Source organism: Loxodonta africana, chromosome 1 (assembly GCF_030014295.1).
Source record: "Loxodonta africana isolate mLoxAfr1 chromosome 1, mLoxAfr1.hap2, whole genome shotgun sequence".
NCBI classification, from domain to species: Eukaryota; Metazoa; Chordata; class Mammalia; order Proboscidea; family Elephantidae; genus Loxodonta; species Loxodonta africana.
The window spans coordinates 186,846,955-186,871,873 of NC_087342.1; the positions used below are offsets into that span (position 1 = coordinate 186,846,955).

The window sequence follows — 24,919 nt, forward strand, 5'->3', positions numbered from 1 at the left end:
GGTGGAGACAATAATCTGTAACAAATCCAAAGTTTTTTAAGCATATCTTTATTTTTTCCTTTTTATACTTTTTTCTATTAGTCTTTCTATCTTGTATTCTTCTCTTCCTCTTTTTTTAAAAAACATTATTTGTTTCATGAAGGTAACCCACAGGATACCAATGCCTAAAAAACCAAGAACCCACAGCCATGGAGCCGATTGCAACTCATAGCAATCCTATAGAACACAGTAGAACTGCCCCCATGAGTTTATAAAGCTGTAAATCTTTATGGAAGCAGACTGCCACATCTTTCTCTCACAGAGTGGCTGGTGAGTTTGAAACACCACCAATCTTTTGGTTAGCAGCTGAGCACTTTCACCACTGGGACACCAGGGCTCCTTCCCAATGCCTAGCTCTGAGATATTGTACTTACCCTTGTGTGCAGTTAGTGCTTACTGGGAGGCATGTTGTCCACAGTTGGGGCTCTGTAGACGAATTGCTCCATGTCACAGTAGCTGTGTGACCATGGCCAAATGACTGAGTTCTTCTGTGTTTTGAGTGTCTTATACTAGGAATAATTATAGCTATATATCTCATGGAGTAATTTGAGAAAATTAAATAATTTTAAAGTGCTTAACGTATTTATTAGTAGTAGGTGCTCAATAACCCATAACTCATTGCAGTTGAGTGGATTCCAACTCACAGCAACCCTATAGGACAGAGTAGAATTGCCTCATAGGGTTTCCAAGAGGTAGCTGGTGGATTCGAACTGCCAACCTTTTGGTTAGCAGCCAAATGTTTAACCACTGCACCATCAGAGCCCCACTCAATATGTTAGTTTTTTTTTCCTCATTAGTTAAAAGAAAGACAGTTTAATCTTTTTAGTGAAGCTACAGTTCTCTGTCTCAATTGTTTTGGTTTCTTCTCTAATTTAAGATTATTTTGCTAAGCACTCAGTATGCTTCTATGCACCAAGAAGACTAGTGAGTAAAACAATTTATAAACCAAAAAAAAAAAAAAAAAAAAAAAACCCCAAACCCATTGCCATCAAGTCTATTCCAACTCATAGCGACCCTATAGGAGAGAGTAGAACTGCTCCACAGAGTTTCCAAGGAGTGCCTGGTGGATTCGAACTGCTGACCTTTTGGTTAGCAGCTATAGCACTTAACCACTATGCGACCAGGGTTTCCAAACAATTTATAGGGAGATGAAAACTGGAGAGGAAGGTATTATCTTTAGAAGACAAAATGGCACCCTGGACTCTTTACAGTAACCCCATCCAAATGTTCAAGCTCCTGTTCTCCACTTCTAAGAAGCACCTACTTCAGCCACATGGGAAGGCTTTCCATAACCCCAAACTTCCCTTTCCCTGTGTGCATTCTGTTGTCTTTAACTATAATTTCCTTCCCCCTTCCTCACCTATTCAGATTCTACTTACCTTCTAAGAGCTATCTCAGATGTCATCTCCTCTGGGAAGTCTTCCTCAGTTCTTCCAGGTAATATTAATTACTTCCTCTCCCTGTGCCACAGCTTGCTTAAAGCATTAGGTATACCCAGTGTTCACTTGACAGTCTCTGCTATGAAATCCTGGAGGATGATATCTTGTCTTACTAATGTAAAGAACAAGAAAACCTAGTAAATTTTTATAGATGATTAAAAATATGAGGATCTAAGCAGCAATCATCCTTAATAGTCACTTTGTTCTTAAAATTTATGTAAAATAGGGCAGCATGCTTGTCCATTTTCTACTTTTGCTTCTTTGAACATATGCAGAGCAAAACCTTTGTTTTAGCTTTACTATAAAAAAAAATATAACTTAGTGGTAATCTTACCCTAGGACAGTTAATGATGTAGTCGTTGCAGGGATTTCTGAAGCTATGAATCCAGTCAAACTCGAGAAACCCTGGACTGCGGAGCAGAAGCCAGCAAAGAGAGGTCCTATTTTCTAGACTCAAGAGTTCGTACTACTCTCTGTTCCTTCAGGTGCTCTCAGAAAACAAGCCTTTGCTTACTCTTTTTTGTTTTCTTTTTCATGTTTTATTTGTCATATTTATTTGAAAACAGGTTGTTTGATTAAGCAGAATCTTAGATTTTTCGCTTGATCATTTGGTTTAGAGTGACATTTAGTAACTTTTGGTGAACAGTCTATTGTGGGGATTCAGGCATTTCAAACATTAAAGAGGTAATTCTACTTTCAGAGAGCTCTGGGTCACTATAAATTGTAAAATTTGGCATGGGTCAACCACTAAAACCATTAGGGCAGTCACCAGTACTCATCACAAGCATTAAAGATTCCCGTGACAGGATAAGATGGTCGTGAGACAGGCTAGAGCACTAGGCTGCCTACCTCCTCACAAGCAAACTCTCAAGCAAGGAAGGTACACATTGGGCTAAGCAAAACTGTCCAAACCCTGTTGCATTCCTTGTGACGGTTCTTTTTGTGACTTGAAGAAAATCTGGAAAATAATGCTCTTTTTTGCCAAATTAGCAGGGGGAGGAGGCAGCTCCTGACCTCTGTTTTATGAAATCTGCAGGGGGAGGTGGTAGCTTCAGACCTGTTTTATGATAGAGTTTCTCAATAAAGAATCACAAAGTTAAAATTAAAATCATCTGTAGCTACTTTAAAGTACTTCCCAAATTGAAGGAACTAGTATATTTAAAGTCTAAAATGAGAGACTAGGTCTCTAGCCAGGAGAATGAATTAAGTTCAAAAAGAAGGAACCCAAAAGCTTGAAACTTAGAGCTTAACATTTTCGATAAATGAGCCTGGATTTTTTCTGCTGCTACTGAGACACTGGTTGGGGGTTTGAAGTTAAAAACACTATAAACTGAATATAGTAGAAGTAATTTGGAATTTCAGTGACTACTCTGAGAAAATTAGCTTTCATTTGTGCCATCTTTTCCTTTTTGAGGAATTTTGCTTGACGCTCAGGTTTTGTCAAAAGGTCTAATATTCCTCCATCTGAGGCTCTGGCAAGTTAATAACTTTTATGTATAACTTGTTTTTTCTGTTGAATTGAGTCTACCTTACCAAAAAATTACTATAAACAGTTTAAGAACTAGGATTTTTATATCCTTGCTTTATTTGGTATTGTCTGGTAAGTTTATGTGATCTTTCTGTGTCCTTTTGTCCTGAGGGTTTGCTTCTGGTCTAGAGCTTGTGTCTGAATTGTATCAGGTTGGAGGCTATGGCTGAGAGTTGCTGTTTTTGTAAGGCTGTCTTAGAACCTCAGTTCTTTCCTCATCCAAGAAAAACTGTCTTGTGCCCATCTTATAATTTAGAAAGCATACAAGAGATAGGGACTATGTCAATCTTAAAAGCAAAACCTTTCTAAGTAGCTTAAGCTAGACATTATGAAATGTGTTTTATTTAGGAAAATTTAAGGATAATTTTATCTTAGAGTAAAGCCAGAAGTTCCAGAGTAGGAAAAGGGATGCATTGGACAAGCCTAGCGGGGGGGTTGGGGAGTATGGAGGCTAGCCAAGAATTGATGGATTCATTTACAAAATTGCTAAAGAGTTTTGGTATTTACTGGGTAGATAAAAGGAGATAAGGAGAAAGCATGGAACGAACACATTGTCAAAATCAAGAGAGAAGCACCTGATTCTCTTTGGGTTAAAATTTATATGTTAGTATTTCCTCTTATGTTTTTGCCTTATATTAGACAACAAAGACATAATATTATGTCGTAATTTTATTAATGTTTCTTAATTGTTAACTTAGTCACAACTTTTTTTTTTTAATCTAGCATCATCAAAGCTGGTGCTTTGACTGGGTAATTCACAACATTTACCTATGCAGTTCTTTTTTATTATTATTCAGTTATTTAGAGACTTGATAACCTCAATATATTCTTGGTATACCCTGACTACATGGCATTATGCCTCAGATTATTACGTATTAGAAACTCTTTGAAAATGAAGTTAGTCATTATTTATCTAAAGTTTTTTTTTTTTTAATTGACTTTATTTGGCTTTACATTATGCTTATAATTTTCTATCAGGTATTTCACTATTAAAAGAGTATTATTTTTATAAATTAATCATGGCCATATTAAATTTTGTCATCTGCAGATAAGTTTTTACTTTGCTCTTTTGCTGAAAACATTTGAACAAAATATCTCAACAAAAAGATAGACTATATTGGATTTGTGAAAAGAACTGTGACTAGGCTGAATCAAGATTTCCAGAACTCTTACGTAGAGGCTGATGGGTTCACAGACTGTGGCAGATCCAGAATCACATGGAATAAAAATTAACTACATAAGACTGAGCAAACAAAAGTATTATTATGGGTTTTATGTGGGAATATTGATGATATTTTAAGAAACCATTTTCCTCCATTCTCTGAAATTATCTAGCTAATGGATTTAGATATTGTAACTATTGAATTAGAAGTTCCTGTTGGCAAACTTAGCAAAGTTGTAAATATCATAACCAGAAAAGTGTCTGAAGGTCAAGCTATGATTTTACAAAATAGAATAGCATTAGATTTCCTATTAGTCTCTCAAGGAATAGTTTGGGCCTTAATAGATAAATGTACTGTGTTTATATCAATATGCAATCTGAGGCTTTTCAGAATGTAGTTGCTGCTAATGCACATGAAAAGCAATTACTGATGATGCTTATGTATAAAAAAGCACCTCACAAGATTTGTTTCCTTGGTTCAAAGACCTTAGGGTTATGGTTTCATTGGTTATTTCAGACACTTGGCCTAATATTATTGTTAGTGTTTCTATTTTACCTTTTAGTTTACTGTATGGTGTCTGAGATCTTAAAAAAAAAACCCAGATTTCTGATCAAATGTTCTATAAAACATTTCTGATCAAATGTTCTATAAAAAAAAAAAAAATTTTTTTTTTTTTGGGGGGGGATCATAATCCAAAAGAGGGAACTGTGAAAGAGTTGTAATTCTCCTGGAATCCCCATTTCTGGCTTTCATGGAGGTTGGTGTAACCCATATAGCCCGCTGCCTTTGGTTGCCTTTTTGAACCTCAGGCTTTAAGAAAAAAAAAAAAAAAAACTGCTTCCTGAAGTCACTTTTGAGTCAAACAATAGTCTAGATAAACTAGTAAGACTATATTGCTCTGGGTGTTGTGCTTTTCTTGAAGAATTCAGTCTGTTTTGGGAAACTAACTCCAAAGATCATACTGGAAGCTATGTTTAGGTTATCAGTAATTAGTTCAGTAATTAAATCAGTAAATTAGTTCAAACTGAAGACCTCCAACAGGAAAGGTCCATCTTGTATTATATTGCTAATCATGTATTCTCTAATTGAAACTTGGTTATCATATGTAAATTTTTCTATACCTTTTATTTCCTCTAGACAAACTTTGTGCACTCCTTATAGACAGGTTTTTGTGTGGTGGATCCAACACTACTAGTTTAAATGATCTCTTTCCAACTGACAGTGAATTTACATGGGCAATCTCTTGTTTAGATTCCTGGTGAATACACAGGCAATGCACTTTGGGAATTTTAGGATTACCTTTAGATATTCCTAGTACTGATGCTAATAAATATTGGAAAGGTAATGTTAAATTGCTACACATTGTGAAATGAATCAGAAGAAACCCCACTGGTCCAAAACTTAGTTATCTCTAAGAGCTCTAATTCCTACTTATGGTATAGTTGAATTGAAGAAATCTTTAAGAAATTTGTTAATCGCTATGGGACAAATAGCAAATGAAGTTGTTAATAGGATGGAAGCACAACAGCGAACTGACTTCATTAAGCCAACGTGGCATTAGATAATAGAATAGCTTTAGATTTTTTTAGTAGCCTAAGAAAGTGTAGGCTGTGCTGTAGCAAATACCTCTTGTCGCATTTGGATAAATAACACAGGAGAAGTAAAACAGGATATACATAGAATTGGACAGCAAGCTACTTTGTTATACACTATAACATCTTTACAAACACCAGATTTATATGGTTTATTACCATCAGGAATAGGTACATGGGTTAGATCACTATTGCAAGGAATGGTAATATTCTTAGTCTACATCCTGAAAGTATTGCTGTTGGTGGCATTGTTGTTGTTATTAGGTGCTGTTGAGTCAATAGGACAGAATAGAATTGCCCCATAAGGTTTCCAAAGAGTGGCTGGTGAATTCAAACTGTCGACCGACCTTTTCGTTAGCAGCTGAGCTCTTAACCACTCCACCACCAGGGCTCCCTGATAGTATAAGGCATAATAAAAACTTATCATTTATTGTCTTACACACTTAAAAGGCAAAAGAAGGCCTTGGGCTAAAATGTTGATATACATTAAGTCTGCTAATTTTGGCAGTGCAATTCATAAGAATGTCATTTTTACTTAAGATTTTGTTGAAGAACCAGATGGTATCCAGTGGAAAACCACCATTGTGAGTTTAAAAAGCCTGTCACGGTCACCATCTATGAGCTCAACTAAGTCCAGGTGTTGATCATCGACATGTTATCTCCAATCAAAAGGAGGGAACAATTTAGGAGATAATATTGGAGCCATTATTCCCTGTCCTTCAGCATAAAGAATGTGACCCAGCTGGAGCTGGACTCACAGGGACACATCAACTGGGCCCTGGAGTTTAAAGATAATAGCTAGGACAATCTTGGAAAACATTTTTTAGGGACCCTTTCTCATATATAAATCATGAACAGTACAAAAGACCCACATACTTTCCACTCTTATCTTTTTTTATTAGCATTTAGTTTATAGATTTGTTGGATCAATGAAGACCCTCCTGTCGTTACTGAAACCTGTACCAATGATTATTAAGAAAGGCAATTCAAAAAGTAGAATCACAGTGACATAACAGTTTTTAACCAACCTGTGAAAAGGTGAAGCTTTCAATGATTTTACCCATTTTTAATGTTAATATATGCTAATGATTCTGTAATATTCTTTGGACTAGGGCAGACATGGCTCTGGCAGCATACTTGTCCATTTCCTACTTTTTCCTCTTTGAACACATGCCAAATAAAACCTTTCTTTTTGCTTTAAATTTTTTTTTAATATTTCATGTATGTTAAGAGCCTGAGGCATTTCTTTCGACTTGCCTACGTAGCACCCAACTTATAAGAGTTCCTCACGTAAATGTACATGCAGTTAGTAACAAGAAACAGGTTTGAGAAAGCACGTAAATGGGAGATTGGAAATCTGATTCTATTCCAGCTCTGCCACTCATTAGCTATTATCACCTTGAGAGAATCATGTCTTTCGGCTGCAATCAACTCATCTGTAAAATAAGATGTTAAGCTACATGATTTCTAAGGTTTTTTCCACTGTAATAATCTACCATTCTACAAATACCAATCCTGAGGTCTTACCCTCACATTGCTTTACACAAAGACTTACACTCATAACACTGAGCTTAAAAGGAAGTTTAAAATAAGATGATAGTGGTGACTCCAAGTCAACTGGTAAAAGTTGTTGCAGTTGAGATCTTTTGCCATCTCCTTCATCTGAGGAGTTTGGGAAAGACACCAATGTGGACATGTGGCCTTGGTTGCTCTAAGTATGGAATCAGTGGTTATCTTAGGCATGGTTCCCTACAGGCAGAGCCATAGATAGAGATTCTCCTTCAAGTGATTATTAGGGAAGTGTTCTCAGGAGAAGAGTGAAAGAAGACAAATAAGGCAGGGGAAAATAAAGATCAGCAAGGATGTGTTCTTAGCTTAACACTAGCTTTAGGCTGATCCCATGGAAAAGCTCTGGAATATAAATGACACCACAGGCTTAATTTTGTTGTAAGGCAAATGAGTAGGTAGCCTTCTGAGTAGATGAGGTGGTTCCTGGCTGCCATTTGGCATACAGCAATTCCCTGTAAAAGGAAAGTGGCAGCTTTGAGTTCTTAGTATATAACACTTAGACCCCCTGAAGGAAGGGTGCTCCAGCTGGCAAAGGGAATCTGGGCAGAAGCAAATGCTTTAAAAAAAATGGAAGTGTTTCCGGTGGTTTGAGGATAAACATTTTTAGTAGCGTACTCTAAGCTCTGAGTGTGGCTATGCATTTACTTACTCAGCCAAATAGTCAATTAATAAATATGTATTGAGTCTTCTTACTCTGTTCCACTGTGTTAAACAATGCCTCTGTGTACTCAAATGAGATACCCTTGAAAGTGACAATCTACTGGTTTCCAATACTAGATTAGTATTAGAAGCTATACTTTAATAGTTAATCACTGAATGGGATGGATCCATACACTACCCTCTCTGCAATGGTGCATGGAGAGGTGGATGGCTAGCTTAGACTGAGCTCCAGCTATACAAGATAGTGGAGCTAAGCCTACCAGGAACACGAACCAGTGACTTGTTGGTGTCAGGACCCAGGACCCATGGATATGACCTTTGCCAAAATAGAGCTCTTGGTAATATAAGACCCTGTAAGTGGCATTACAGAATATATAAAGCTTTGGATTAATGTTCTCTGTGGATTGTATAAATTAGTTTGGCTCTTTCCTTTTGATTAAACTTCTTTTGAGTTGGTGTGGCCAGCATGCATGCAAATAAGGAATTTGGTGCCAGCTTGTTGGAAATGTGCAAATGAAAGTATTCACTACAACTCTCAAAGTAACTTATGTCCTATGGACCATAGATATCTCTAATAGGAAAATTAATATTTAAATCACTCCCTTCCTTAAAAGAATCACTACAAAGAATGACTCTGAGGTTTCTAGCATGATTGATTAAGGGGTAAAGGTAGTAGCAAATGAGACAGAAAATTCTGGAGGAGGTGGATTGGGAGAGGAGAGTCTGAATTAGTTCAAAGAACTTAACAGCTCCCTCCTGTTCTTGCAGATGTCTGATAAGACGTCTCCCCTTGTGGGATGCCTTGCTTCTTGAGCCTAATAGTTTCATTTTGCCTGAAAGCATCTCCAATTAGTCTTCCTGGATCCAGTTCTTACTTTTTTCTCCCTTTACTATAAAGTTTCAAGCTGTTACTTGCTTCCTTTTGTCCACCTTGCCTGGTGTTATTGTCCACAGCTTTATTTATGGACTGGGACCAATTCCATCCCTTTAGACCTAGCCTTGAATTGTGGAGCCCCAGACCAAGAAGAGTCCCAGATTTCCCAGTCATTAGGAAAAGAAGAACTTTCATTTATCCCCTGAGGCCTCAGGTCCTCAGGTCTTCAGGTCCTCATGCCCCCAGCAGACCTCAGATAGACCTCTAGGACAGTGACTCTCAATCAGCATTACTTTTGCCCTCCAGGGAACATTTGGCAATGTCTGGAGATCTTTTTCTTCACCAAGACCAGGGGGAGGATGCTACTGGTATCTAATGAGTAGAGGCCAGGAATGCTGCTATATATTCTACAATGCACAGGCTAGCACCCAACCATAAAGAGTTATCTGACCTAAAACATCAACAGTGCTGAGATTATTAGCTTTTCTCACTTCAAAGCCTCACCATCTGGCTCTTTCCTTCACTGAGACAAATTCTTCTCTGACAGAGAATAAGAAGACATGTTTGTTTGTTTGTTTAAAAGGGGCTTCTCAATTTCATGCTCAGTCTACTTCCAGATGCCTATATAGTTGTGTGCTGTTAAGTCAATTCTGACTCAAAGCAACCCTATAGGACAGAATAGAAAGTGCCCCGTAGGGTTTCCTAGGTTGTAAATCTTTATGGCAGCAGATCGCCAGATCTTTTCTCCCATGGAGCCTCTGGGTGGATTCGAATGGCTGACCTTTGGTTAGCAGCAGAGCTCTTAACCATTGCACCATCAGGGCTCTTTCCAGGTGCCTGTGAAGATCATAAAATGGCCATGATGTTCCTTAGCCATTATCTTGCTGCTATTTTCTATGGTCTGATCCCTCCCTCGGAAACCCTGGTGACATAGTGGTTAAGTGCTACGGGCTGCTAACCAGAAGCTTGGCAGTTCAAATCCACCAGGCGCTCCTTGGAAACTCTATGGGGCAGTTCTACCCTGTCCTATAGGGCCGCTATGAGTCAGAATCCACTTGAAGGCACTAGGTTTGGTTTTTTGCTTTGGATCCCTCCCTTTAGTGGTAAGCTTTGCCACTGCATCTGAAAGGACAGAATGCATTCCCTGGGTAAGGGGAGGGAGGGGTATTGGGAATTAGAGTACTGTCTTCAACATGCTATCCTCCTTCATCCGAATGTCCAAGAACAAAAATCTTTTGAAAACATAATTAAAGAAAAAAATCAAACCCGTTGCTGTCAAGTCGATTCTGACTCTTAGTGACCCTACAGGACAGAGTAGAACTGCCCCATAGGGTTTCCAGAGACCACCTGGTAGATTCAAACTGCTGACCTTTTGCTGAGCAGCTGTGGCTCTTAACCACTACACCACCAGGGTTTCCGGAAACAACAGCATTTTAAAAACACAAGAGATAAGCCTGAAAGAAATTTTATTTATTCAGTTACAGTGTAAAAGCCATGATTTTTTCATGAAATGAAGACCTACCCATTCGAAGTATAACTCGGAGCCCTGATTGAGTAGTGGTTCAGAGCATGGCTGCTAATGAAAAGGTCTGCAGTTGGAATCCACCACCTGCTCCTTGTAAACCCTATGGGGCGGATCTGCTCTGTCCTATATGGTTGCTATAAAGCAGCATAGACTGGATGGCAATGGGTTTATTCCCTCAAACATTTTTGGAACCATCCCTTGGTTGGAGCATGAATTCAAGCTCAGTCATCTACTAGCTGTGTAATCTTGAGCAAGTAACTTCTCAAAGTCTCAATTCCTCCATCTGCTTAAAAAAAAAAAAAAAGTTCCTTCATGCTCTTGGTGAAGCAAATCATGGTTAAGCATATGGCTGCTAACCAAAAGGTCGGTGTTGGAAGCCATCAGACACTCAGCAAGGCAAAGACCTAGCAATCCGCTCCCATAAAAACGACAGCCTAGGAAACACTATGGGACAGTTCTACTCTGTCCTAGATGGTGACTATAATTTGGAATTGACTTGACAGCACACAATGGCAATACTATACAATTTAGTGGCAAGGAAGTGAACTATTTTTTGTGAATCACTAAGAATACTGCTTAGCATTCAATACATGAAAGATATAATTATTCAATTATCTAGACACACTAAGCTCTGGGCCTATAGACAGGCAATATCTGCCATTTTTAGGTAGGGAAAGTAAGAAGTCAGCAGTGCCTCTCCTCTGGCCTGCTCAAAAATACCCTAGGCTGTTGCAGCACAAAGCTGCCTGCTTTGTGACACTCCACAGAAATGGCCTTTAATGATTACTATTGGCAACCCCATCAGAGGTAAGATTAGTCACCTACTCTACTATGTAGTCCTGGTTCCCAACCAGAGAAGTGGATGGAATGATTAGCTCTTGGTCTCAAGTCTGGGAAGCCTACCTGTTACAACCCCTGCTCTTGCTTTATCATGAAGGAGATGGGGCTTAGGTAATTGTAGCCAAATTCAGAGCCCATTGTGAAAGAGAGAGAGCAAGAGAAAGCTTTGGGTTTATAGATTGAAACATACTTGATAGAACCATAAAGAAAAGTAGAAAAGCAAGAAACTGATTGTCATGAAAACATATTGTAGTTACTATAAGATGTAAGACCCCCATGCATCTATCAGTTTGTCCTACTGTGGAGGCTTGCATGTTACTGTGATGCTGGAATCTAGGCCACCAGTATTCAAATACCAGCAGAGTCATCCATGGCAGACAGGTTTCAGCTGAGCTTCCAGACTAAGACAGACTAGGAAGAAGGACCTGGCAGTCTACTTCTGAAAAGAACTAGCCAGTGAAAACCTTGTGAATAGTAGGAAAACATTGCATGATATAGTGCCAGAAGATGAACCCTTCAGGTTGAAAGGCACTCAAAAGATGACTGGGGAAGATTTGCCACCTCAAAGTATAGTTGATCGTAATGACCTGGATGAAGTCAAGCTTTCAGGACCTTTATTTGCTGATGTGGCATGACTTAAAATGAGAAGAAACAGCTGCAAACATCCATTAATAATTGGGACGTGGAGTGTATGAAGTATGAATCTAAGAAAATTAGAAATAGTCAGAAATGAAATAGGACACATAAACATTGATATCCTAAGCATTAGTGAGCTGAAATGGACTGGTATTGACCATTTTGAATCAGACAATCATATGGTCTACTATACCAGGAATGACAACTTAAAGAGGTACTATACCAGGAATGACAACTTAAAGAGGAATGGCATTGCATTTGTTATCAAAAGAACATTTCAAGACCTATCCTGAGGCACAACTCTGTCAGTGATAGGATAATATCCATACGCCTACAAGAAAGACCAGTTAATACACTATTATTCAAATTTACGCACCAACCACTAAGGCCAAAGATGAAGTGATTGAAGATTTTTTCCAACTTCTGCAGTCTGAAATTGATCGAATATGCAATCAGGATGCATTGATAATTACTGGTAATTGGAATGGGAAAGTTGGAAACAAAGAAGAAGGATCAGTAGTCAGAAAATATGGCCTTGGTGAGAGAAACAACGCCAGATTGCATGATAGAATTTTGCAAGACCAACAACTTCTTCATTGCAAATACCATTTTCAACAACATAAACAGCAGCTATACACATGGACCTCGCCAAATAGAATATACAGGAATCAAATTGACTGTATCTGTGGAAAGAGACAATAGAGAAAGAAGCTCAATATCATCAGTCAGAACAAGGCCAAGTGCCAACTGTGGAACAAACCATCAATTGCATCTATGCAAGCTCAAGTTGAAACTGAAGAAAATTGGAACAAATCCACAAGAGCCCAAGTATGACCTTGAGTATATCCCACCTGAACTGAGAGACCATCTCAAGATTAAATTTGACACATTGAACGCTAATGACTAAAGACCAGACGAATCGTGGAATGACATCAAGGACATCATACACGAAGAAAGCAAGAGGTCATTAAAGGACAGGAAACAAAGACCAAAATGTATGTCCAAAGAAACTCTGAAACGTGCTCTTGAACGCTGAGTAGCTAAAGCAAACATATGAAATGATGAAGTAAAAGAGCTGAACAGAAGATTTCAAAGGGCAGCTCAAGAAGACAAAGTAAAGTATTATAATGACAGTTGCAAAGGTCTGGAGATGGAAAACCAAAAGGGAAGAACACACTTTGCATTTCTTAAGCTGAAAGAACTGAAGAAAAATTCAAGACTCAAGTTGCAATATTGAAGGATTCTATAGGAAAAATATTAAATGACGCAGGAAGCATCAAAAGAAGATAGAATACACAGAGTCACTACACCAAAAAGAACTGGTGGATATTCAACCATTTCAGGAGGTAGCATATGATTAGGAACTGATGATTCTGAAGGATGAGGTCCAAGCTTCAATGAAGGCATTGGTGAAAAGGATCCAGGAATTGACGGAATACCAATTAAGATGTTTCAACAAATGGACGCAGTGCTGAAAGTGCTCACTCATCTATGCAAAGAAATGTGGAAAACAGCTACCTGGCCGACTGACTGGAAGACAGCCATATTCATACCTATTCTAAAGAAAGGTGATCCAACCAAATGCAGAAATTATAGAATAATATCATTAATATTACACGCAAGTAAAATTTTCTAAAGATCATTCAAAAGTGGTTGCAGTAGTACACTGACGGGCAACTGCCAGAAATTCAAGCCAGATTCAGAAGAGGACGTGGAATGAGAGATATCATTGCTGATGTAAGATGGATCCTGGCTGAAAGTAGAGAATACCAGAAAGTTGTTCACCTGCATTTTATTGACTATGCAAAGACATTTGACTGTGTGGATCATAACTAATTATGCATAACATTGAGAAAGAATGGGATTTCCAGAACACTTAATTGTGCTCATTAGGAACCTGTATATAGGTCAAGAGACAGCCATTCAAACAGAAAAAGGGGATACTGCACGGTTTAAAGTCAGGAAAGGTGTGTGTCAGGGTTGCATCCTTTAACCATACTTATTCAATCTGTATGCTGAGCAAATAATCCAAGAAACTGGACTACATGAAGAAGAACGAGGCATCAGGATTAGAGAAAACTCATTAACAACCTACATTAGGCAGATGACACAACCTTGCTTGCCAAAAGTGAAGAGGACTTAAAGCCCTTACTGATGAAAATCAAAGGCTTCGGTATGGATTACACGTCAAAATAAATAAAACATCAATTCTCACAACTGGACCAATAATCAACATCATGATAAATGGAGAAAATATTGAAGTTGTCAAGGATTTCATTTTACTAGGATCTACAATCAACACCCATGGAAACGGCTGTCAAGAATTCAAACAACGCATTTAGCATTAGGCAAATCTGCTGCAAAAAGCCTCTTTAAAGCGCTAAAACGTAAAGATGTCACCTTGAAGACTAAGGTGCACCTAATCAAAGCCATGGTGATTTCAATTGCTGAACAATGAATAAGAAAGACCTAAGAAGAACAGACACCTTTGAATTACGGTGTTGGTGAAGAATATTGAATATAACATGGACTGCCAGACAATGAACAGATCTGTCTTGGAAGAAGTTCAACCAGAATGCTCCTTAGAAGCAAGATGACAAGACTTGGTCTTACATACTTTGGATGTGTTATCAGGAGGGACCAGTCCCTGGAGAAGGACATCATGTTTGGTAAAGTAGAGGTCAGTGAAAAAGAGGAAGACTCTCAATGAGATGGACTGACACAATGGCTACAACAATGGGCCCAAGCGCAGCAATTATTGTGAGGATGACGCAGGACTGGGCAGTGTTTCGTTCTGTTTTACACAGGGTTGCTGAGTCAGAACTGACTCGAAGGCACCTAACAACAACATAAGCGGTAAGGAGACAGTACAAGAAGGGCACCTGAGGGTGCTTGTAATAATCTATTTCTTGACATAGGGGTTCACTTTCTAATTATTTTTTATGTTATACTTCTATACTCCATGTTATTTTCTGCATGTTTATTTCACAATTACAAAGTTAAAAAAACATGTATCATTAATACTCTTGATGGCACAAAGGAAGATATTTTAAGGAAAAACTAAGGTATCAATGACTCTGTGTCAGTCTCTCAAAACGGTTGGGATCTGAATGTGAGGAAGTTTTATGTGATACTTTAAGCAATGTATTTTGCTATTTTTCTTTTAATGTATATCCAGAAATGGCATATTATAAAACTTTGTGCATAAAATACTAAAGAATTATTTCAATAAATATAAAATAAAAGTTCTAATAATAAAAAGGGTAAAGGGAATTTCTCAGGTATTTGTTGGCACTCTTTGCCATCACCCCAGTACTGGTGTATCCTTACCTAGCCAGCCTCATATCGTTAAGATCACTGTCTCCAGCTGACACTGAAAGTCATTCTGCATTCTTGCTAAAAGAATCTTGACCTGGAAACCTCTGCCTATACGTTTTTCTTGTAGGAGTTGGCCAAAGTAGTCTCCTCTGAGGCTTGGAGGTACTATACAAAAAGATAACATCCTGTCTTGGAGCTATAGTTTCAGGGGGTGGCAGCCACAAAGTCTTGCCAGAAGGTCCTTTGCCCAGAAAACTTTGTAACCTTCTATTCCATCTGAGGTAGTAGATGCCGTGAAAAGTACCCATAAATGAATATATAGAAAATGAAATAACTGAATATATTTAATATTATATTTTAACATTAATAATATATTTAAGCATTAATAATTAAAAAAATAGGATACAGTAATTCCCAAATATTTGGTAAGACAATTTATGTAAATTATTTTTATGATTGTAGTTGAATGCTACTATACATGTGTATAACCTCTTCATGCACAATGACTTTAACAAAATTGCTGACATTTAGCTCTTCATTTACTAAAATGAACAAAGAATAATTAACATATTCCAATCACTGCAAAAATCTGTTCACTGACCCATAATGATTTACAATTAGGGAATTCCTTTAGGGTTTATTTTTTAATCCCTCCAACAATTCATAGGTGGTTGGATGAATGAACAAATGAATCACTCTGTCAATCAACAGATTTTATTTATGGCTCCTATAGAAGAACAATACCCTCATGTAGCAAACAGAACTGAAAACTGATTTCATAAGAGACACGCTGAACGAGACAGTGTACCTGAAAGCATCCTAAAATGATGTTTAGAACACCACAAAGATTTAAGTAGAGTTAATTTCAATCTAAATCCTGTGTACCTCTCAGTTGTGCATTATAAATACATAAAAATATTGAAATTGTAAAGCAAATAATACTAAAAATAAAAATCCCTGCCACAAAATAAGCACTCCAGAAATAATTGTTTTATAAATAAATGAATTCCAACAGTTTTTAGAGCAATTATTGTCATCACAGGTTTTTAATTTTTTTCTGTGCATATTTTACATAGGTGAGATCATACTGTGTATATTATATTCTGCTGTTATGGCTTTAAATTATGAACTCTCCTTTCCTCATAAGTAAAATTATTTGAAAACATAATTTTAGTAGCTGCCTAAAGCATTTTTTATTCCTTAATTCACAATTCTCCTATTGCTGGACGGTAGGCTGTTCAACGTTTGTTTTTGTTGTTATTGTTGCTGTTTAGCATTATAACTAAAGCTGTAGTAAACATTGTTATGCAAATCTCTGCATTTATTTTTCTTAACTGATTTACAGGAGTGTTAAGGGGTGAAATTGTTAGCATAAGGATTATCTGATGATTTTTCTTACCAGCCTTCATTTCCCCTTCTTTTGGTGACAACATCACATTTTGGAGAATCACTCCTGTACCCCATATTAGTCTAAGTGATTTGAATAAGGCATACTCCATCCCTGGCACAAAGGTAGCTCAAGACCCAGATGGGCAATCAGAGCATTCTACCCCTCCAGCCTTCAGTCACTGGTTCAGGGCTGAATGTGAGACCCAACTCAGGCACCAGGCTCAGCCCTGCACTTTTCCAGAAACTACTAAACTGGTATAATATAAACTCAATCTCTCATGACTTCTGGAGAGAGCTTGCTCTAGCATGAAGCTAACACAGAGGAAAGACAAAAGCTAGCAATGAAAAGAAGAGATTCCTGATAAAATAATTTCGGTAGTAGAATCCATCCCAAAGCTAGGATACAATAATTCCCTTTTGGGTCTAAGCAGATATAAGGTGAGGTTTCTATAATTTACAAACTTCAGAGAATAGATTAATAAAATGAGTATGAACATATTTAGTACTGATGCTTTATTGCTAAATTATACTCTCTAAAATTCATAATTTATACACCCAGTAGCATTATAAAAGGGTCTTTCCACACCCTTATCAGTGTTGCATATTATTATTTTAAAATCTTTACTAATTTTATAGGAAAAAAAGTGTTATTCCATTTTAATCCGTGTTTCTTAACTAGTGGTGGCCTTTTTTTTTATGTTAGCTGTTTTGATTTGTTTGTTAATATATAATGCCCATTTATCTATTATTGCTATTGATGTTGTTTTATGCCATCTGTATTATTTTATAGGGTTTTTTTTTTAACTTTTACTTTCCATATTTGTTATAAACAGCTTTAAATCTATTGCTTGATTTTTAGGTATGTAAGGAAACTTTTTTTTTTTTTAAGGAAACCCTGGTGGCATAGTGGTTAAGTGCTACGGCTGCTAACCAAGAGGTCCGCAGTTCAAGTCCACCAGGCACTCCTTGGAAACTCTATGGGGCAGTTCTACTCTGTCCTGTAGGGTTGCTATGAGTCAGAATCGACTTGACAGCAGTGGGTTTGTAAGATCTATTTGTTTTCTAGGGAAAATTCTCCACTTTGAATTTAAGGAAGAGAGATCTGGTAAGAAAAGCAGTATGTTCAATCTATACTTTTGTTTAATTTTGCAGAAAATACATGGTTCAGTTCATAGAAACATAAGTATGGCATCTCTTTACTGGCTCTTTTTAAAGTATCCTTGGTGCTATTTCTAGTAAAATACACATTGATACTGTGTATGTTCATAATAATCTAAATATTTTCCATCTCCTTCCCCTTCCCCATTCTCTTTCTAGAATGAACGTATCAAAAGCAATAATGGAATGCTCAAGGGGAGACAGTTTAAATGATGAAAAAGCTATTAATACCATTTTTATTAAATCTTTAAAATTGTAGCAAGGAATATAAAATCTCTTTTAAAAGTCAAAGACAATGAGTACCATCAGACTGAGGGGAGCTTAATTGAACCCTCTTAGTTCATATTATCTAAACTGCTCTCACAGCAACAAGTTCTTCAAAAAAGCAATCTTGTCCAATATGCACATGCCACACTACTCAAGAGGAGAGAGAAACTATCTAATGGAAGTTATTATTATCTTGGTGGAAGTGGGTAAAATGGCTTTTTGGCGAATGTTTGTGGCCTTCTTTATAAAAGAAACAGTTTTGATTCTAGGCTATTATGTCTTTGACAAGGTGAATATAAATTCTATGACGAGACCAATATGATACTGAAAATTGTTGAAAAGAGCCATTATTTATCTCCCTTACTGAATATTGGAGTGTGAGCAATACGCTGAGTGATTTATCAGGGAAGAACAAGATCCCAGAGGTACCCCATAGCATTGTCAGTTTCTTTTCTCAGTAGAAAGATGATTGTACTTCAAAGTGGAAAATTATAGGAACAATGAGTTGGTTTATTGGTCTTCATTTTCCCTTAAAATATAAGTCTCTTGAGGTCAGAGATCACATACTATTCAACATTGTGTTCTCAGTGCAGGGCAGTGACAGGATGCTGGAAAGCAGCAATTATTACTTATTTTAATAAATGCATGAGTGAAGGAGTGAATGAATGAGAGAAGCTCTTTCTTATTTTGGTTTTGCAGAGGAAAAATATTCTATTATACTGAATTGGAGCCGTGGTGGCACAGTGGTTAAGAGCTCAGCTGCTAACCAAAAGGTTGGCAGTTTGAATCCACCAGCCGCTCCTTAGAAACCCTGTGGGGCAGTTCTTCTGTGTCCTACAAGGTTGCTATGAGTCAGAATCAACTCCATGCCAATGGGCAAATGGGGTTATTATAATGAATTATAGTTTTAAGTCATTTTGGCATCAATAATAACAATGATTATAGAGTGATAAAATCTAATAAGTTAACTTCTGTTGAATGCTTTATGTGGCAGACGTTATACTAAACACCTATCTCCATTATCTTAATCCTTACAATAATCCTGAGGTGAATACTATCATCATCCTTCTTTTACAGATGAGAAAACTGAAGAATCCTTCCCCTCCCTCTCAATAGCCTCGTTCTTGTTTTTACTACTGCATTTCTCAATAGAGAAAGAGAACCTGTTTGTGTGTGTTGTATGTGTGTGTGTATTTGTGTGTGTGAGTGTGCAGGAGAGAACAACTATAAAAGGAGGCAGGGATTTTCAATAGGAGCCCTCCCCAACTTTTTTTCATACTTAAGTAACTAGTCCAAGGCCACCTTTAGCAATTTAGTAAGACAGCCAGAGTTAAAACCTAGTTTTCTAGTTTGTCAGGGAAAAAGAGTCTCCTCCATACCAGAGGAATTTTGATGTGCTTCAGAATCACCTGCATACCTTATTAATAATACAGATCCCTAATGACTCCCATCCCAACATTCAAACTTGTGGATGCCAGGCATCTGCATTTAATGTTAAGTTCACTAATTAAATACCATATTCTGCAAATGTGGCACCACTATTTCAGAGCAAGTCGCCTTCTAGAAAGTTGGAAGGATTCCACTGGCACAAATTAAAGCTTTGTAAATAATGTTTAGGCCTATACTTTAATCATAACAATTTTTTTTTTCTCATGCAGCAAGGTCTACTTTCCCATAATCATGGTCTGTGCCTATCAATGGAAGGTTTAACTTATATATACAAATAAAACTGTAGGTTTGAAGTCTTTGGTCCTTATCCTGATTTGGTTTTTAGACGGAATCAGTGTCAAGAATAAGACTGCACAGTTTGAAAATATAAAGGGCAAATTCATGCACACACTGTATGAACAATAGCTACTGTGGAAGTATTTTCTCTCTTAAATATATGACTATGAACTTTCAGAAATATTATACTATCAATCATAAAACTATGGAAAATAGCATGATAACCAGCAACCAGCTTTAACAGGTCAACTACACTTTCAAAAATTTCAGGAAATATGAAGGTTAGGGAACTTAAGAAAAGCAGATGTGGAGTGAACAAACTGTTTCTATCCACTAACAACTGGTTTTCTAAATTACAGCCTGCCAAATCATGTGTTATTTGGGTAAAATTGTAGCCTTTGAAAGCAGGTTGCTCTGTGATTTGGTTTTGTGTTTGTGAACTTACAGGAACTATTTCCTAGCTTATGAACCTAATTCACCACGTGGGAAATGATTTAGAGACTGGAACAAAATCCACTCAAAGTCCCTTGTCTGTCTACAAACATGTGCCTTAAAAAAAAAAAAAAAGCTTAATTTAAAGTGCTAAATTGAGAGATAAGAGACCTGGTTTCTGGTCTTGGATATGCAATTAATTTCTGTAATTCACTAAGCATAGCTCGATCTCAAGTACATTATCAATAAAATGGGAAAGTGGACAGTGGGAGAGAAAAGAAAATTAGATAATCTCAAAGATCCTGTCAGGGTAGAAATTGGCAAACTTTTTCTGTCAAGGATCAGAAGTTGAACTTCTTTTGCTTCGGGCCCATACTGTCTAGGTTGCAATTATTCAGCTCTGCTGTTGTAGTGGAAAAGTAGCCATAAACAATATATACACACAAATAATCATAACTATGTACCAATAAAATTAAAACTAAAGAAAAAAATTAAATAAATTAAGATTTTATTTACAAAGATAGATTACAGGACAGATTTGGCCTGTGGGTCAAAATTTGCCAGCTTCTGCTTTACAGCCTAAAACTCTACTATACCATAAGATATACTATCCAGGTTTAGGACAAAGTTATTTTCAATATACTAAGGAAGTTAATAATAATGGTTTAAAATCAACTTCTTTATACCCCTCATACAAAACATATTAATTTCTTGATAGATTTAATCCTAGTATATACAAGAAACTTTTACAGAGCTAACACTTACCAGAATATTTTTCTTTAATAATGCTTTTTTTCCCTCTGTCAGGAATACCACATACTAAAAATTAAAATGTACTAAACACATACTTAAACATACACACATCCTTATAAATATCAACTAACTCTCAGTAGTTAATCATGTAGTATATATAATTAAGATTCCTGGCTTAGAAATCAAATAGACCAGTCTACATCCAAAGTACTGTGACTTTGGGCAAGTGACTTAACTTACCAGGACATCTGTTGCATGGGTATATAATACTTACCTTGCTGGGTTGTTAGGAGGATTCTGAAGATTAAATGAGATAGCATATTAACCCTGGTGAAAAGAAAAAAGGGGATTAAATGTTCATGTACTATATACAGCAATCTTTCTTTGTAGTTGTCTTTGGCATAAATTTGATTCCCCCTAATACAAGGACTTTAATGAGAGAGTCAAATACATCATTAGACCATCTAGCTTCACTTAGCAAGTAACTGACCCCATTTTTTTGGTAATTATTCTGACTAATCCTTACCTTGTAATCTCTTCTTGAAAAGAAAAACAGATTTTCTGATTATTCGTAGAAAAAGACAGCTTTTCCTTTAATGCTATGGTTCTGAGACATTCCATTAGCCATGGATGGCAATAGATTTTGTGTGCCAAGGAGAAATATAGTATTTTTATTTTTTAACAACTTTTATGAAAACAGGTAATATTTTAAAAATCTCATGAGAGAAGCTCTACTTTCAGTAATGATGGAGTAAGATCAAACCAGACTGAATCTCCACAGAAAACAACCATAAAATCTGGACTTGATACAAACGCCAAATATCTGAAGGCACTGGAAAGTAAACAGAAAAGATAGACACTGGTGGAGTGTACTTGCTTGGAAGAATGGAATTTTATAAAGTGGGTCCTTATATTTTGCAACTTTCAGTCAGGGGCCAAGTGTACTTGGTGCTGGAGGTGGGAGGTGGGGGGTTAAGTGGAAAATGGCCTGGGGAACCAGAAATCTGAAGCTCAGGAAACTGGCCATGGAAGAGAGTCGGTAAATTCTGAAACAAAAAAAGCCAGAAAGGCAACCCCCAAATTCCATCTTCCCACATCTCTGACTGACTCCTTAGTCATACATGAGTGAAACAGACATAAAATGTATTAGCCAGTGGTAATAGATCTTAACAGAGATTAAGGTGTCACCCAAGAACTAGATTTTCAGTTCAATTCTGTAAGGGTTATAACAGGTTAGATAATTGAAAGGACTTGTAAGATTTCACAGAGCATGCTCATGTAAGACTTTTATTAAAGGTAAAGGATACAGTACAGCTGGAAAAAGAACATACAGGCAAGCACTGAGGGTCTGTGAGACTTTCAGGCACACCTCCCCAGGGTCTGTTATATTCATGCAAAGATGTGCTTCATCTAGGGATTGAATCACCAAGATTTTCGTGATAAATCTTGGTTTCAGGAGAGTTACTCTTAAATTTCCAGCAGCTTCTTTTATACCCTTCTGGATATAAAAACTATACCAGGCAGTTTAACTGATCATGCCAAGATAATTCATCAAGAAGCAAACCAGCCTTGGGTGCCTCCAGGGGAGTTTTGTACTTAAAACAGCACATTACAAATGACTAGTTAGTCCACCATCCTCATCTTGGCCAACATAAGGATCTGGATTCCAAATATCTAAAAAGATAAGCATAGAGCTATCCCACCCCAGCTGTAAAATAATTTTACCTCACACAAAATTCAGCACGACAATGGGCTGTTTAAACAAAAGAAACAATATGCATCAGAGAAAAATAACAGAACTTGATAAATTGACATTTATAATTTCTAGAATACAATTTTAAAAGTGTCCAACATGTGAAAAAAAAAGGAACACATTGCCAATAGAAAAGAAAATAAACTAAGAGCAACCCTGAGATGGCCCATATGTTGGAACTAAAAATCTAGGGTTTTAAAGTGTTGAATAAAAAGATATGAAACATCAGCACAGAAATTAAAATGTTAAAAAAAGATCCAAAGATAGAAATTATGAACTAAAAAATACAATGTTGAAAAAATTTTTTAAAAAATGGACTTAACGGCAGAGTGGAAATGAGAAAAAAAAAAGCAAATGAAGATAGATCAAACAAAAATACCAACTATGAAAAATAGAAAAAGATGAACAAAGCATCAAGAACCTGTTAGATAATAGCAAATGGTTCTGCATACATAAGGGCACAGATGAAGATAAAAGAGAGAATGTAACAGGAAAAAAAATTATTAAAGATATATTGGCCAAGGGGATTCTGGGGAGATGAGAGCGTAAACAGACCATCGTTCTGACCCTCCCCCACAGATACAAGGAAACAGCACTCAGCTTTGAGGCACTCTGAATTGGAAGCAGAGGAAAGCAGTGGAGAATTGCAGGCAGGTAAGAATCAACAAATCAACAATGAGTTGCATATGGTAGGAAAACCACTTCTCCCATGGTCCCTACCCCTCCCAACAGCCATGCAGGCTACTGGCTACTGAGAAGCGGGGAAGTGGCCCCAGAAAAAGAACCTGTTTCCCTAACCGCCACACCCCCTGCCTTTACAAAGAGACAAGACCCCAAGCTTCTGATATAAAATCAATAAGGTAGACTTTCTCCGCAGCCCCTTTGGAGTGTACCAGCACTTCCCCCACGTGGACACTTTGGCTGCAAGCCTAATATGAATTGCTACAGAAGGCCCCTGGATTGGAGTCTGCTCTCATAGTCAACTCTCTACCTGCCTCCCTGCATACTCCATAGCTCAGGTCTTTGAAACCAACAGGACTAATCTCCCAGAAAGTCAGTTTAGGTCTGTCTGCTCCCCATTCTGGTCAGTGTTGAGGGCTGCTGACTGAGGCTGCTGTGTACTGAGAATCAGGCCTCTTGAGTGAAGATTACACTCACACCCAACATAATACATGGAAGACTCTGATAGCAAGTAGAGAGACCTCCCTGGGGGTCCATTTGGAGCATGACACCCCCTTCTCCACCTGGACACTGTCACCTGCAAGCCTACAGTGAAGTGCTACAGAAGGCCCCTGGAGTGGAATCTGCTCCCGTAGTCAGCACTCTGCCTTCCTCTCTGGGAACCCCATAGCTCAGGCCTCTGAAACCCAGAGGACAAAACTCCCTGGGGGTCATTTTGCGTTAGTCTCTCACCACTTCCAGTTGGCACTGGGGACTATTGTCTGAAGCTGCTGTGTGCTAGGAAGCAGGCATCTTGAGTGGAGGCTGCATTCACAGCCTACAATCTACCAGGGGTTGGGGTGGTACTGGTAGCAGCAAGGCAGACCTCTGACCAGAACATGACATCCCCTCCTTCAGTTAGTAACTGCTGGTTGCCAGGGTGTTACAAACTGCCACAAAAGGTCCTTGGAGTGGTGTCTACTCCCATAGTCAGATCATCCTTCCTGTCTTCCTGTGCACCCGATAGCTCAGTCCTCTGAAACCAACAGGACCGACTTTCCTGGAGATCAACTTGGGTCTGTCTCCTTCTCCTTCCAATCAGTGCTAAGGGCTGCTGACTAAGGCTGCTGTGTGCTAGGAAGCAGGCACCTTGAGTGGAGACCACACCCACAGCCAACATACTATGGGGCAGGCTGTGATAGCAACAAGGCAGACCACCCTGGGAGTCCATTAAGAGCATGACAATTCCTCCCCTACCCAGTGACTGTCAGCTGCTAGACTGATTCAAACTCCTACAGAAGGTTCCCTACAGTGGAGCCAGAAGGAGGGTCACCCAAGAGGAGACTGCCCCCCACAACCACCACAGGGCCACTGGGGCTCTGAAACCAACACAACAACAAGGTTCTTCTGAGGAGTGCCAGCCCTTCCTCCTCTTGAAACAGAGGAAAGTCTGCTCATACTTCCCCTGAAAGGCAGCTCAGATAAAAGCAGCCCTACAGAGCAGGGAAGGAAGCTTCAGGCAAAACTGAGGGCAACACCCAGCCCCAAAGGGGGTTCACTGGGTGTAGCTTCTCTGACTGAAAAGGTGGTCGCAGAAAC

The 24,919-nt window shown here is 38.0% G+C and overlaps 1 protein-coding gene across 2 annotated transcripts in view; it reads right to left on the reverse strand.

Annotated features, from left to right (window-relative positions):
- The window catches only part of TBC1D32 (TBC1 domain family member 32), a 318,311-nt gene that overhangs the window by 286,969 nt on the left and 6,423 nt on the right, over nucleotides 1-24,919 (reverse strand). For both annotated transcript variants that reach the window (XM_064290365.1, XM_064290353.1), the window contains exons 2-3: nucleotides 21,182-21,234; nucleotides 1,419-1,590 (exon numbers count right to left, since the gene is read on the reverse strand). The gene's annotated coding sequence lies outside the window, so the exon portion shown is untranslated. The remainder of the gene's footprint in view (nucleotides 1-1,418; nucleotides 1,591-21,181; nucleotides 21,235-24,919) is intronic.